Raw genomic sequence first — 11,685 nt, forward strand, 5'->3', positions numbered from 1 at the left:
CGAAAGCAAGGAAAACCCCGTGGGGGAGTAAAAAATAGCCAAAGGCAAGGGTGAAGTTGTCTTCACGAACGTTATAAAGCCCTGAGGAAGAACGCAACCGCATTCGAAACGCGTAGACTCCTGGCACTTTAATAAAACTTGTACTAATATTATTGTTGAAGATTACTTGGTTCCACCCTTGCCTTTGGCTATTTTTTACTCAACCAGCTGTTGACCAGCGAACCACAAGCAGGACATGGTGCTACAACCTCCTCCAACCCACTGCTTTTTTCCTCTCAGTGCACAGTGCTTCTCTTAATGCAGATTATGACACTGGATTGTCTCTCTTCCACACCTATCTCTCTTGATTCTGCAAAAGATAAGCAGGAGTAAACAGGTGCTACTATTTTTATTCCACCCTGCTCCCTTGGCAAGCTTTCTAACAGCACTTTCGCATCAAACTTCATTCCCAGAACTCTACCATTAACGACAATAATGGTCAATTAAGTGTACCAGGAAGTAATGATGAGGAAATAGCAAGAGAAGTGTTGATTTCAGCTGCCCCCAGTCAAAAGATAATTAATGTTTGCCAGGAGGAAAATGTGAAAATCAACAGCCAGGGAGTAGAATAAATATTTTCAAGTTTATAGAGTCTTAAAAGAACACAACACACTACAAAAAACTGCCCATGCTCAAGAGTATGGAGTTGGCAAATAGTTTTGTTTCTGGGTATCATATCAGGAATTTAGAAGCAGTTGTAAAGCATGGAATTGTGTGTGTAGAGAAGAGAAATGTTAGTTGTGTTCTTCACAACTTGAGTAATACAACTTGTCTAAAAGAGGACCCAATAAGAACATTAAGTCTTATTATCTAGCTAAAATTACTTTCAAGCATATCTTCTCAAGCAGAAAGGCAAGAAATTTGGTTTTAGACATAGAGTGTCATAAGACAAGCATTCTATTGCACACTCATTACTGGGCACTCACGGATTTTCACAGGTCCTATTCACAATGTCGTCCACCTCCCATGCGACTCCCGCCCCTGCTAGCCTTTTTCCCCATGACAAAAAAGACCCTGGTAAGTCCAATTTAATTTTAGAGATGGAACTTGCTGCTATCTCCTGCTGTGTGCCCACTGAATGGGCCATGTAGTTGTTGTTTACTTCCTCTTTCTTCTTCATTGAGAAAGAGGAAGTATTGTGCAAGAGAAGAGATGGTAGGGAACCGTGATTTCCCTCATCTGATTAGCCCGTACACACACACAAAAGAGCTAGATTCTCAAGAAGCTGAGTTCTGCATCCAAGTCTACATTTTTGGGTTTTTTGTGCACCTCTGCAGAATCAAGCCATGTGCACAGCCCTGCTATTTAAAGGTGCAGGCCATAAGGTATGAAGGAGCCATTTAAGGTCATGTTTTGCCTGCATCTACAATGTGACTTGATTGTCTTATCAAAAAGGCAAACGTCAACCCTTGCCCTCAAACCTTCTGTTCATTGCCCTCTCAAGCCACTTGGGAAGCTGAGTCACTAGCAAAGAAAGAAACATTGCTATGACTATCTGAGCACTGTAGAACATAGCAGGAGGCTTGGGGCAGGAATGAGCATCATGAATGAGACATGGAGACACATTATGGAATTAAATGTGCATGTGCCATTGGCTTAATGGAAATGAGGAATGACTCCAGACAGGCTCTGACAAAGCCTGCCCACAACTATTAAATAAAAGAAACCCCAAGAATTACCTCTGGGGAATTTTAAAGGCACTAAAAGGCAATTAACTCTTAGAATATAATTGTGTCTAGGCTGCTAATATGGCATCACTGATTATTAGAAGTACTCAAAGTTAACAGCCCAATCCCATGCCTGTTTCTTCAAGACTGTCCTACTGAGTTCAATGGGACTTATCTCTAAATAAGCATGGATGTGTCAGAGTTCCTTCTCTGACCTGGATCCCCTAAGCAACTGCTTAAGGATCTCTGCCTCCTTAAGAGACCCACCTTCCTTCTTTTTACCTTGTCCTTCCCAGTAACATGGTGTTTAGGCTGTGGATGTGGGATGTGTGGCACTCCAGATACTTGTGGACTAACACAACAGTATTTATTTATTTATTACATTTATATACCACCCCATAGCCGATGCTCTCTGGGCGGTTTACAAAAGTTAAAACAAGCAACTTACAACTAAAGATATTTAGTCAATAGAGCTGAGTATTAACAGAAAATAAAAGTTGCAAAAATGCAAGTTCTTTTACCCTAAGCTTCACCTAGACTTCTTCAAGCTGCATCTTTCTGTTCCTTCCATATGATCTGGCAATCCCCGGCTCTAGTCTGGCTAGCTCTCTCTCTCTCTCTCTTTTATACCTTCTTCTCCCAAAACAGAACACGCTGTTCCCACATTGAAGAAATGAAACTTAACTGGAGAAGTGAAATTTAACCAGGGAATGAATCTGAACCAGAGAAATGAAACTACTCTTGGAGATACCCCCTCCCAACAGAAAAACCCCAGGCCTCTAAGCCTGATTTTATTACCTTGCCTGTGTAGGTCTCCAACCTTCACAGCGTATATAGGACTGCACCGAGACATTATCACTGGCAGTCTATGAGCAGTATCTCAAATTGTTCCCTCCGACTCCTTTCCAAGCTAAATGTTACATCAATGGGAATACAACTGTGCAAGAATAGGTTGAACCAGTGTGTTGCTTGAGATATCACATGGAAAATCATAACAAAACAAGATCTGCAAATGACGATCAATCAATGCTTTTGTTTCCAGATATTTTCTGAAGGCCACTTCTAGGTGTTTCCCTACTTTTAAAAACAAATCTAAGGAAGCTTCTGGAAGATGTCTTAAAACTTCTCTCTTTGCTTCATAAGAAAAGCCAAACCCAAGAAGTGCATTTTTTAGAAAGTTCTGGGATCACTGCTATATACGAGTCATACTCATACCAGTCCCTTCTGACTTGTTTCCAGTCATTTTTTTCACCCCACCCAGCTACCTGTTTTAAAAAGTACAGGCAGATACATGGAGTGTCAGAGTATGCTCTAACACATTTGCACCAAGGCACTCTTTCAGAGTTAGGCAGGAGAGTCAAAGTATTGTTCTCAAGTACATTTGAGGTTAAAATCCCAAATCCATACGTGTTTTAAGAATGTGCCCATTTTCTTTCTTCCCTCCAGTAAATACAGCACAGGATAGCCAGCCCTTTTATGTCAAGAACGAGGTTTGTGCTTTTGACATGCACAACTAATAAACGGGCATTTTATTGTATGAGTAACAATAGTGACATGGAGTGTAGAAGAGATGGCCAGAGAGAGCTCTTTCCAAGAAATATTCCACACAGTCTAAAACACGGGAGGTCTATGTGCGTGCACCTCTCTCCCTCTCAGGGCTTGATTTGTTTTCCATAACTTGGGGGCAAATTGCCTGCCACATGCCATTTTTTAAGCAGGACAAGGCACCCCAGGAGCTCTTGACCTCCTCTATAGACCTCGTATGATGTGATACTGTTCTTCAGCAATATCCATCTCCAAAGCACTAGCAGACACTTGAGCGACCTAGAAACAGGAATGTGTGTCAATTCCCAAGATAATAAATGACTTGAAAAGAGTCCAGAGCTGTCAATCTCCTTTTGCTGTTCAGTTGCTTGAAAGACGGTACCTGACCAACCTGAACAGTGAACTTCCAACATAGCTACACTAATGCTATCCTTAATGAAGCCCAAACTAGACATTATATACAACTGCATTGAACAGTTGCTTCATGACTTAATTTAGCCTAAGAAAGGAAGTGCTTTTGGGGAAGGCAAGCGGGAATAGGGTAAGTGTACTTAATCCTATTTCTGTACTCCAGATCTCTCCCTCTTCCCCAGCGAAGCAGAGTGAGGTGAGATGCCTAATCCCTTTGCTTTCTCCAAAGTCCTAACCCAAGGGAGAAAAACACACATTTGAAAACTCATGATTGAGAAAAGCTATGAGCAGGGGTACTTAATCCCAGTTTCTCTGCAAATAAGTAGCTTTTCTCCACCATGGGGTTTTAATGACAATGACATTTATATCCTACTCTTCTACTTTATGTATGCAGAACAATGTGTAGCATAATCATCAAACACCATATTATTTAATCAAATACAAACAATAAAATGTACATCTGTAACCATCTACATGCCCAGCTAGGTGGCCCCGACTATAAAACTTTTTTAAAATAAGAAAAGTTGCTGAAGCAACCTTTAGCATCAACCCTTGGACCAGGGGTTGTTACCAGGCCTGTTCACCATTGTCATTTGGAGGACCTCTGAGCTGCAGGACCCTGACTTCTGGCGCCGAGATCCAGTCTGACTTGCACCACTGTTGAAAGTACATGGATGGTGGCAATACCTGCTGTCTCAGAGTTCAAGAGGAGTGTCTTAAGAGTTCTATTGGCTGGGCACGAGACTTCAGGGCCTTGCAGAGCTCTGTTGTCTTCCTCCCTGACTAGCAAAGTAAGGACAAGGCAATCCTCTGTGGAGAGTAAATCCAGCTGTGTTCAATGGGCCTTCCTCCCTGGTACATCTGCATAGGACTGCAGCCTGGATGATGCAATAGGACCGAAAGTACACACTCCTGTACAATTTCCATACTGCAGACCAGTTTCAGAATCTAGCACAGAGTGACTATATGCTTATTCTCTCTCTCTCTCTCTCTAGCATCTGTTGAGCTTTCTTTGCCTAAAACCAACAGTAAATGGGGACAAGAGAAGTGGATCAGCCTACAGAACTGCATTTTGGGTGCACTGATTCAAGTCATTGGATGCAATGCTACAGGCTGGCAAATTATAGGCCTGGGGTGCCAGCCATTGCCCACTCCTTTGTCCCATTGCAAGAGTGTGTGTCCTGCCAACAGTTGCAATTTGTCAGGGCTTTTATTTTGATAGATTCCTTCCTGTTAGATGTTTTCGGCAGAAAAATTACCACCGTGGTTGCCAGACAGCTGCATGATTAATATCTATTATTGTTAAACAAACAGCTCATTAAGTTCTCTCTATGAAGCATTCTACAATACACCACTTGAGTTTAACATGAAGATGTTCTAAGGCTTTTGAAGCTAAGTAAAAATCAAAACAAAAGCATCACTTGGGGTTGAAAATGAGCAAACATTGCTTAACAACAAATAGATCTAAGTGCCTGTATTACGGGGGACGACTGCATCGGTTATGAGCTTCTGTGCAATGCCAAATTTAAAAAAAGACTGGAAAAACTGGAAAGGAAACAGTAGGGTTCTTTGATGAAAGAAGTATGCTTATTCAGATGAGTTGTGTTAGCTAAAAAAAAAAAAATCACTGTTGTATTCTTCCTTTCTTCCAGGAAGGTGAGCACATAGGACGATTCCATGTTATTTCTGCAACAAACCTGTGGGGTATTTTAGGTTGATTGGTGAGGGCTAACCCCCAAACCCTTACTTAGTTTTATACCAGTTGGAGTTATATCCAAAGTCCAATGCTGACCTCTGGAGAAATGAGAGAATCTTTACTCAGAACTATAGGTAGGACATGAAAATGATGGCTCTGCGCTAGCATATGGTGTTCAGTGGTATTGTATCCCTATTAGGTAGGGTGATCATATGAAAGGGAGGACAGGGGTCCTGTATCTTTAACAGTTGTATAGAAAAGGGAAATCCAGCAGGTGACATTTGTATTAGGGCTGTGCACCACCTCGGATCCGAACCCTGAATCTGAAGTGGATAGGGATCCCTTCCGAATTGGATCCGAGGCGGTCCGGACGAAGGCCGAGGCGGTCCAAATCCAATTGGCTCCAAAGCTTCAGGCCACCTTGGCGCTTCGGAGCTGGCCCCGCCCACACCCATCTCCTTACCTGCTGCCTCCGGCACAGGCACTATCTTTCTTCTGGCAGCTTCCGGTGCCACCGCTGGAAATGAAAGGAAGTAGGCTGCCTCCACCCTTTCATTTCCGGCAGCACCGGAAGCCGCCAGAAGAAAGATGGCGGCAATGGAGGCAGCAGGTAAGCCCCCCTCCCCCCTTACCTGCGTCAGTTGCTGCAGCTGCTGGCTTGCGTCTGGCGGCTTCAATTAGAGGACGCTGGACACAAGCTGGTGCTGGCGGTGGACACAGGTAAGGGGGGGAAGGGGGATTACCTGGTGCCTCCGCCATCCATGGCGGTGGATGGCGGAGGCACAAGGTAAGTGGGGAGAGTTTTCTGGGTGCTGGCTGTGCAGCCCCGCATCCAGAAAACTCTGAGTCACCTCGGAGGGTCTGAATTTCACTTTGGCGCTGAGGTGGATCGGGAACCCCTGAGGCGGATCGGGGTTGCTTCAGGGGCTCTGGATCAGCCTCTGAGGCGGAACAGGGGGTCCCTGCACAGCCCTAATGTGTATGTACATAGCACCTGGTGAAATGCCCTCTTCCTCACAACAGTTAAAGCTGCAGGAGCCTTGTTCTCTTTTTTATCTGATCAAGAGCAGTACGACAATGGAATCAGTTGCCTGGTGAGGTTGTGGCCTCTCCCACACTAGAGGCCTTCAAGAGGCAGCTGGACAACCATCTGTCAGGGATGCTTTAGGGTGGATTCCTGCATTGAGCAGGGGGTTGGACTCGATGGCCTTGTAGGCCCCTTCCAACTCTGCTATTCTATGATTCTATAAGAGAGCAGGGCACCTGCAGCTTTAACTGTTGTGATGAAGAGGGCCTTTCACCAGGTGCTACATGCATACAAATGACACCTGCTGAATTTCCCTTTCCTAAACAACTGCTAAAGATACAGGGCCCCTGTCCTCCTTTTCATATGGTCACCCTAGCCCTACATATCAGCAGTGCAGATTCTCTTTCACTCGAGGGCCACATTCCATTTCAGGAAAGCATTCAGCAGCCATGTTTCAGTGGTGGCCGAGGCGCGTATATATATATATATATATATATATATATATATATATATATATATATATATTATAAACAGTTATAAAATATAAAAAATACCAGTGCTTTAAAGTTCTTAGTAACTAAACCTTAGGAGAGGCATTTCATAGTTCTATAATATGGAAAAACTGGATAAAAGCTGGGAAACCACCAAAACATTGATGGTAGTAGGAGAAAGGAGGTGGGGCCAATTGGGAAACCCAGACAGGCTGGACTTGGTTGTTGGGCCTGAGGTTCTCCAGCTCTACTATATGTGTAGGTTCCAATTAGTTTCTTCCCCCTTTGCCATGAGCCTGCAGAAGTGAGGGAAGGGATGCCGCCTGTTCCTCTGGCTGGTGGCACAAGAACCACTGGGAGGATGCACCACTTCTATTCAAGTAATAATCCAATCCTATGTATATCTACTTGAAAGTAAGATCCATTGAGTACAATGAGACTTTGTCCCTTGGGGGCAGACCAGAGAGTCAATTAAGCTTTTACAGAACCTAATAATATAGAACCAGTTCATTCATTATCTAAAAACAGCTCATGGAGAAAAATCAAATCTAACAAAATGTTTAAACTTTGACTGGGTTACTTTTAACTGTAGGTGTCTCTTAATTCCTTCATAATGTCTTTACAGGTTATATGTTACTGGCATATCACAGTACTTTGGCCTGCATCTGTGTTTATAAAGGTGTACAGAGAGTTTTGTGGGTGTTCATATTGCATTTTGAATTACAGTGAAAATTGTTATTATTCTTGGAGTCTGCATGTCAAGAGCTTTCCAGTGAAGTGTGTTTCATGAGAATCGGTTAATGGCAAGGCAGTCAAAAAGAGATAACCAATGAACTCCCAACTTTGAATTATATATATAAGATATTTTTTAAAAAACACACAACTACATAGGCATGGGAAAAGTGTCTCCTATCACAGTGGCAATTTTAGGCCCTAACTAACCAACGGGTGGCTGTGACAGTCTCACAGGCAGATAAAGTATGTGGAAACACAGGTTTTTTTATTGAAGTGCTTGAGTATGCCAGCAAATTGTTGGTACAACCTGATTTCCCTGCAACAGAAGCACATGCTGTATGGAAGATGGCAAGTTACTCTTGCAACTGAAGGGCTTCAATTGCGCTTTGATCACTCACACCAGAAGTACAAGGCCTTTGCGTACACCGGGCTCTATTGCTCTCTGCTATTCAAGAAAAAAAATCCTATCTGGTACAGGGGTGGATAAAAGGAGTTCATGGGCCAAAAAGTTAGGACAACCTATTTCAGCCTGAGAGCAGAATTCCATTTTGGGGAAGTTCTCAGGAGCTACATCCCAGAAATGGGCAGGGACAAAATCCTCAAAATGCCAGCATATTGTATCTTATTGCCAGTAACTCAGCCTGTGGCTCAGCACCCTGGGTTAGGAGGAACAAGATGGCAGAAACAACACTAGAAGATATTGAGAGAGCAATCCTAGACATGTCCCAAGGAAGTGTGTATAATATTGCAACCTAATTCACACACACGAAAAGAGCCAGGCTGGACACACCTTTGATCTACTCAGAGCACTCTCTTAATTAATCCACCTACTTGCCAAGTTCTTCAGATAGCAAGAGTACGTGCACAGGCATTCTTGGTGGCTTCACCACAGCTCTCCGTCTCCGCTCGGAGACGGACCTGGGCATTTTTCAAAAGTATTGGAGACTTTCATATCCAGTCTGGCTCTGGTAGCTAAGTTGAAGCTTTGAATTGGGCATGACAGTTTAGTATGCTTGGAGTTGTAGATTAACGTTTATTGTAACCAGGCCTGTCGGACTATTAAACAAATCCTAGTCAGTTGACTAATTAAATCTGAACATGAGTAGAAGCAATAGTTCTGAAGTTAGAAGCACACAATGCTTTTAGATATTCTATTACAGGCATGAATTATCTTAGAATTTATCCTTGCAATTAACCTGCATATGAGAGAATGGGGAAATTCCACCCTTCTTAAGATGGTGCTTGCTGTCTCTAATTTTTTAAGTACTTGTATTTAAAATAAAACATATTTTTTAAATTGCTTTATTAATAAGGGGGAGTTTTAAAAATTGATTTAGGGTGCAATCCTATGCATGTTTAGACAGAAAAAAGGTCCTATAACTCCCAGCATTCTGCAGCTGTCTATGTTTATAGCACAGCCCTTTGCATTTGTACTCAGAAGTCCATCCCAGTCGTATTCAATGGGGCTCACATCCAGGTAAGTAAGTACAGGATTGCAGGTTTAAAGTTTTTAACAGCCTAATCCTATGTATGCCTACTCAGAAATAACTCCCATTAAGCTCTGTGTGACTTAATCCCAGGGAAGAGTTTATAGGACTGCAGCCTAAATTGATAAATTGTTCTTACCAATGAATTCAAAGGCTGCAGCCATAACTGTAACCTACCCCAAAGCCGTGGTGTTAGGTTAGAAGCATGAATAAATAAAAACAGCTGGCTGGATATTGTACTTGGAGAATGAACTATAAAATAATCTTGATAATAAATAAAATAAAACAAAACATCTCCTTAAGCTTTTGCTTCAAATGCAGATTTAAACACCTTTTTCAATGAAGGCAAGCTCAGCTAAGGGAAAAGACCATAAAAATGAGTAAGTTGGTTTCTCTGTCTCCAAATTGGAATGTAATGTGTTTTCAAGCTTAACTGCATCCTCAACACTAAACAGTGCAATCCTGTATATGCTTACTCTGAAGTGAGTCCCACTGAGTTCAATGGGACTTACTCCCAGGTTAAATCCTTTATTTACAGTATTGCAGACTAACCTGTTGTGTGTGTATCTGTGTGTACAAAACACACCCAACTGAGATGATGCTCTCAATTTCACATCAAATGAGCCGGATTCAGTCTACACACCTGACTAAACACAGATAACACAACATGAACTTTGGAATAACTTCTTAATTAGCAAATATAAATGAACAGAGTTAAATATTTACAGATAAAAAGCAAACAAAAACAACTCATATGTATAATTAACAACTAGGAAGATGCAACATATAAGCAAACTTGGAGAGAAGGCAGAGTTAAAAGTACCCCTGACGGGGAAAATGATGGAAGAAGCCACACGGTTCCTGTAATCTACACATTATTGTAAACCAGTTTCCCCTTATACCAAGCCTGTTCGCTTCGTCCGCTTTGCAGCCTCTGTTGTTGTTGTTGTTGTTGTTGTTGTTATTATTATTATTATTAATTAATTAATTTATTTATATAGCACCATCAATGTACATGGTGCTGTACAGAGTAAAACAATAAATAGCAAGACCCTGCCGCATAGGCTTACATTCTAATAAAATCATAATAAAACAATAAGGAGGGGAAGAGAATGCACCAAACAGGCAGTATAAAAGTCAGAACAAAATCAAGTTTTAAAAGCTTTGTTTTTCTTCACCAGCCCTTCCCAAATCTAAGATTCTGAGTTCGCATTTCCCACTCAGATAGAATGATTGCAAGCAGGCCTTACATATATAATACACACTGTTCACGCCTATGTTTTCTGCTGGCTGATTTACCCAGAATGAGGATCAAAGGCCTCATCTACACCAAGCAGGCTATTCCACTATGAAAGTGGTGTATAAAAGGCAGGAGCCACACTATTGCTTTATAGCAGCATTGAAGTGCACTGACAACTGTTGGGGCCCATTGACACATACCATATACCGCTTTCATACCGCTATATCCTGCTTGGTGTGGCTCCTGCCTTTTATATACTGCTTCCATAGTGCAATATCCTGCTTAGTGTAGATTAGGCCTAGAAATTGCTTGCAGTTCCTCCTTCCCCCTTTCCCTCATCATGGCCCAGGCAGCGGCTCCCCTCTACCTTCATCTCCTCCTTCCTTACTCTCCCTCTGGCACAGCAAGGCTTCTTTCATTGCTTCTTTAATTGTTTCTACTGATTGGTAAAAGTAGTATTAGGTGGTTCCCAAAGCCACTAAGTTTGGGCCTGTATTTGCGGGAAGGAAACTCCCTTAGGATTTTTCTGAAATACTGTTTTGTTTTACTTCTGCAAATCTTGGAATTTCCCCAAGTTTCCCTCCTCTTTCTCAGTAGCTCCAGCATCTTAATTCACTATCAGAAGGAGCAACGCTGATGGGTGACAAGAAAAACTCAAAGACCGGGTTCGGACAACACGATATTCAATGGTGGTTTAAGTAGTAAACTGTTAACTATTGTGTCGTCTGGCAGCAGCGTATACGTTTCAATGGTGGTTTAAGGAGCTTTCATACCACTTTCATAGTGCAATATCCTGCTAATGTAGATGAGCCCAAAGACATGCTGTATTTTTTTTATTTTATTTTTAAAAAATGCCCCTGCAAGTCGGAGCACAACTAGGGTGACCAACTGTCAGGATTTCCCCGGATTTGTCCTGGTTTTTGTTCTTTCCATGGTGTCGGGGGATTTTCTATAATTTTCAATAATGTCCTGGAATCACACCTTCCTCTTTAAGGCTGCCATTAGCATGGCAGGAGGGAATGACGCGTTCTTGAGGCACATCATTCCCCCACCCCGAGCTCCAATTGAGGTCTTAAAGGGGAAAGTGGGTCATTCGTGGACATTATAGAAAAGGCCCCAATTGGTGTGGATGGTGGTGGTGCAGAATGAAATCCTTTCCCCTCCTCCACTCCAATCGGGTTCTTTAAGGTGGCGGGGGAATAACGTACTTTCTGCAGGACTCAGAAAGCTGCTTCCCCCCACACACACTAGGTGTCCTCTTTTTTGGTTTCCCAAATATGGTCACCCTAGCAGAACCACTGTAACACAGTACCTCCTACTCCCATCTTGATGAGCCAGTCTAGTAAG

The sequence above is a fragment of the Elgaria multicarinata genome, chromosome 1 (genome assembly GCF_023053635.1).
Source record: "Elgaria multicarinata webbii isolate HBS135686 ecotype San Diego chromosome 1, rElgMul1.1.pri, whole genome shotgun sequence".
Taxonomy (NCBI): Eukaryota; Metazoa; Chordata; class Lepidosauria; order Squamata; family Anguidae; genus Elgaria; species Elgaria multicarinata.